Genomic DNA, 5,271 nt, shown 5'->3' on the forward strand with positions numbered 1-5,271 from the left:
AATAAATAAATAAATAAATCTAAATCTAAAGATACAGTATTGTGTATATGTTTAACATTTCTCAGTTTTCCACATAACAATTCATCCCCCTCTAGTCCTCCTCTGCCAATATGTTCCAAGGTCTGAACCCTCCCTGCCATCCCAGAGTCTTTTACTTCGGTGCAATACTCCAAACCCAGTCCAAGTTCTGCTTTGTGTTTTCTTCCTTTTCAATTCCTTTTATTATTATTAGTGACTTAATGATTGACAAGACTGTGGGCTGAGGGGCTACACCTACAGGTCCCAACACCAGAGTGCCATATCCCGTCCCCTTCACTGGAAAGTTCCTTGTTCTTTATCCTCTGGGAGTATGGACCAAAGATCTCTATGTGGTGCAGAAGGTGGGAGGTCTGACTTCTGTAGTTGTTTCTCTGCTAGACATGGGCATTGACAAGTTGATTCATATCCCCTTCCCCTAGTGGAGTAGGGCTCTGGGGAGGTGGGGTTCCAGGACACATTGGTGAGGTCGTCTGGTCAGAAACCTGCTTTTTTCCTTTTTTTGTTTTTAAGTATGACTTATGCAAATATTTTAAGAAAGGCACTTAGTATGCCCCTAGTCTTTAAACAGAGGAGATGGTTTACAGAGAGTTGTCCTGTTTTGATTGTGTCCCTTCTATATAAGTTGGGACTCAGTGGGTTTGGGAGGAAGACAGTTGCCCATTCAGCAGTTGTGGCAATGAGTCCTGAAAGAGAAAGCAGCAAAAGGACCCCCACCCCCAGGTTATAAGGTCACACCCAAGTTAGAGCAGCAATGTTCAAGGGCAAAGAAATTCGGGATTTAACTCGGTGGTCAGGCCTTCCTGGCAGAGATGCTGGCTATTCAACACCCAGTACGCAAAGGCACTTTGCCCATGTTCCAAAGCCCACAGACAGAGGAAGAAGGAATGCAGACAGGAAAGACCAGACTGGCAGCCTGAGGAGCTGCACACAGGGGCTGACCAGCTGCCATGCTCACTCTCTTCCCATCTACCCTCAGCTATTGGGGGAGGAGTAAAGGATGGGCTTTTCTTAAACAGCCTCACAGCATTTGCAGTAATGGTACAATGGTAATATTGGTGACATGAGGCTAATCAAGACAATCTAAGCCAATGTGTTAGAACTACATTCCCCACCAAGGACGTCTAAAATAAATAAATAAATAAATAAATAAATAAATAAATGCATTGCCTTCTCAACAACGTCCCAGTTCATCGATCATTTCTAGTTGGAGACACTTTGGAGAAGAGTAATGTTACCTCCTTTTTAAAAAAATTTATTTATTCATTTTCCTTTTGTTGCCCTTGTTGTCTTTTTATTGCTGCTGCTATTGTTATTGATGTCGTTGTTGGGGGAGAGAAAGACAGACACCTGCAGATCTGCTTCACCACCTGCGAAGCGACTCCCCTGCAGGTGGGTAGCCGGGGGCTCGAACTGGGGGCTCAAACTGGGATCATTATGCCAGTCCTTGCGCTTTGCACCATGTGTGCTTAGCCTGCTGCGCTACCGCCCGACTCCCATGTTATCTCCTTTTAACAGGATATGAGGTAGTTGCTTTCTTGACTTTGTTTTAGAATGAATCTCTTCTGCATCATCTAATAGGAGATTCACATAGTCATCAAAACCAATTATATCTGCGTATTCACTTGCTCACAATGCCACACTTGAATCCCAGATCTATTTTGCCAGTATCTGGAAGTGAACTCGATGGGTTGCACCATCATTTTCTGCAATTTTTGGTGTTGTCCATAATACACTATGGTGAAAGCTCACAAAAACGGGGGCTTTTTTTTTTTAACACTGCCCCTCTCACCCCAGCCATGAAATAATCCAGAGTGCAATGATATGAAAGAGGACGCCAAAAGAAATGTCTCCATCCCATAGGAGGCCACTGCCTGGGTAAGAGTGGATGGGCTGGTTGTATTTTCAGAAAAAATGAAACTGAATTTTCTCTGCAGAGAATTGCTTTTGCTGTTCTTTGTTTCAACTAAATCCAAATTGTTCCTTGAACAACCAGGGTCTAACAGAGGAGAACATTGAAAGTTCATGGCAACAAGACAGAGGAGAACCCCACTTCTCCAAAGAGCTCTAGAAAATTGGGCACGGAGTGGCCAGGGACAGAAGTAAAGAAAGTAACTCTGGGGGGGGCAGGTGGTGGCGCAACTGATTGAGCGCACATGTTACAGTGTGCAAGGACCCAGGTTCAAGCCCCCTGGCCCCCACCTGCAGGGGGAAAGCTTCACAAGTGGTGAAGCAGTGCTGCAGGTGTCCCTCTGTCTCTCTCCCTATCACCCCCTTCCCTCTCAATTTCTGACTGTCTCTATCAAGCAAATAAATAAGATTTAAAAAAAAAATTTAAGTAAACCTGAAGACAACTAAACAGAGCTTTAAACTGTGTTCAATACTCTACATTAAATTTAATTCCAGCAAAAAGAAGAAGAGGAGGAGGAAGAAGGAGAAAGTAACTCTGGCCATAAATTCCACTTGCTTGGGTTTAAATACCAAATGGAAACTGTTGTATTAACTCCAATAAAGTGAGCCTGTGGGTCACCCCCACACACACAACCCCCACTGTTGTTATCATTGTTTTTGCTCTTTATGTTCTAGCAAGTTAAAAACAGAATAAATAAAATGTGATTGAATGTTTCCTTCTCAGGATCAGCTGAGCAAAGTACTGATGTAAAGCGTTCCTACAAAATGCAGCACTTTATTATAAACTGTGCACTGTTTTCTGACTGTGTCAGGCATGCTAATCTTAACTCCACAGCCAGACTATCTGGAGGAGTCAGGCATAATTGAAAGGGATATAAAGTAGCAGTTAAGAAGGAGGGCTCTGGGACTTTTTCCAAGATTATCAACTGGGTGATCTTGAGAAAATTAGTCTCTCTGTGTTTCACCTCTTCACCTATAAAATGAAGACAACAACATTACCTGTGGTGTGCTGCTGTTGCAAAGTATTTAGAACCCAGCATCCAGTGGGCCAAGGATAAATATTAGTCATTATTCTTTAGTTATTTTCCCCAGGGAACCCTTGCAAAATTCAGCCATGTGGCAGTGTTTTTCTGAAGCATATAGCTTCAGTAAGGGTCTTATCAAGCTCACTGAATCTTTTCCAGACACAACCCCACACTCTCCTTGCCTCCCTTCTACCCCCCAAATTCCAGTTTACTCTCACCAAGACTTAGTTCCTGACTCCATGTTCCTGAATCCTGTCCTGGGAGTTCTAGCTTACTGCTACTGATCCCATACCCAGGTGGAAACTGAGTGAGAACCAGTCTCAAAGCCCAGTGGTTGGCACATAATAAATGCTTAGGAAATATAAAAACACATTTATCTATTTTTTTGTTTGTTTTACCAGAGCACTGCTCAGCTCTGGACTTGAACCTGAGACCTTTGGTGCCTCTGGCATGAAAGTCTTTTTTGCAGAATCATTATGTTAGATCCCCAGCTCATCCATTTATTTACTTTTAAGGTGTAGATCAAAATTTCATTCAACCACCTGAATGTAATGCCCTGTCTCCAACTGAATTTTGTTTCTTCTGGACTCTAGCAGTATATTTCTTGGACAAATTATATTCGCTGGCGTGCATTCATATTAATATTTACATATTCACTAATATTCTTTTAAATAACAGCTAAGATTTCAGTGATGTTTCTGGTGGGCCAATCTCATTTAACCTTCACGACTCCATCAGGGACTGTTTTTTTGTTTTTTTAATTTACTTATTTTGATAGGAAAGAAAGAAATTGCGAGAAGGGGAAATAGAAAAATAGAAAGAGAGACACCAACATCCATCTGTGAAGCTTCTCCTATGCAGGTGGGGAGCGGGGGCTTGAACTCTGGTCTTTCCACATGGTACTGAGTGCGTTCAACCCAGTGCGCCACTGCTTGGCCTAAAGCAGTTTTTATTCCACTTTTTATTTAAGTTCTCCCCCCGCCCTTTGCTGCCCTTGTTTTCTTATTGTTCTTGTAGTTATTATTGTTGTTGTTGTTCTTGATGTCGTCGTTGTTGGATAGGACAGAGAGAAATGGAGAGAGGAGGGGAAGACAGAGAGGGGGAGAGAAAGATAGACACCTGCAGACCTGCTTCACCGCCTGCGAAGCGACCCCGGTTCCTTGTGCTGATCCTTGCGCTTGGTGCCACGTGCGCTTAACCTGCTGTGCTACCGCCCAACTCCCTTTATTCCACTTTTACAGATGAGAAAACCGAGGTAGGGAGAAGTTAAAAGAACTTGCTAGGAACCACAAACAGTTAAGTGGAGTCTCTGGCTGTTGTTTTTCACCAGCTGTCTCCTACAAAGAGTTCTCCGAGACTAATCTGGATAGACAATTCCCCAAACCCTAGAGTCACCTCTCAGAGCAAGGAGAAAAGCCATAGAACTCCGAGCACATGCTGTACATGCAACTAACGCAGGGTTCACCCGGAGCACTGCGCCCACACTTGGCACCACACCCCTTGAACTTGGGCGGCATCTGCAAGGTCCGAGACGCACCCTGTTTTCCTGGAGAGTTCCCCCCGCCCCTGTCTTCCTAGGGCCTCAAGGCCCGATCCACAACTTCAGACATTCCCAGGTGATCCCTCCACAACCTTCCTTTTAGCCCATGCTATGCATGAATTTCCTCCTCCACCAGCTAGGCAAATCGGGATGCGCTCGATCCAGCGCTGGAGTTCACCGGGGAGGGGGCGGAGGACCGGCCCAGTTGCACCCACCGCACCCGAGTCCTCGGCTCTGCGGCAGGTGTCCTGCCCAGCCCCCGTCTACAGCCCCGCATCCTGACCCCGCGTTCTACACTCCCAGCTCGGCTGGCTCAGCCCACGCCTCCCCCGCGCTCGGTGACTCAAGCCGGTGGAAGAGAAACCTCCGGGGTTTTTCCGACCCGGCCCGGGGCGCACGCCACCCGCTCCGCCCACCGCCCCCAGCCCGCCTCAAGTTGTCCTTCTGGTTGCAACCCCGGGGACGCGTCCGCGTGGCTGCCCGGGGTGTGGCCAGAGGACCTGGGCGGCGCCTTCCCGGTGGGCGGGGCCCCGAGCCGACCCGGAAAAGCCCCCCGCGCGCGCGGCGCCTGCCGGTTGGCACCGAGCGCGCCGCTGCCCCCGGCCGAGGCCTCCGCGCGGGCGGTCCCAGCGCCGCGGGCTGCAGCCGGGCGGGGCCCGCGACCCGGAGCTCGGTGGCTCCTCAGTCCCCGCGCGCCCGGACAGCGCACACGTGTCCCAGCGTCACGTCCGCGCGCGCCCCCGGGGCTTGCGTCAGCGG

At 47.7% G+C, this 5,271-nt stretch overlaps 1 pseudogene; it reads right to left on the bottom strand.

Moving 5' to 3' along the window:
- Positions 1-1,239: 1,239 nt before the first annotated feature.
- Positions 1,240-4,489, bottom strand: LOC107523120 (small nuclear ribonucleoprotein E-like; annotated as a pseudogene).
- Positions 4,490-5,271: the final 782 nt, after the last annotated feature.

Source organism: Erinaceus europaeus, chromosome 9 (assembly GCF_950295315.1).
Source record: "Erinaceus europaeus chromosome 9, mEriEur2.1, whole genome shotgun sequence".
Taxonomy (NCBI): Eukaryota; Metazoa; Chordata; class Mammalia; order Eulipotyphla; family Erinaceidae; genus Erinaceus; species Erinaceus europaeus.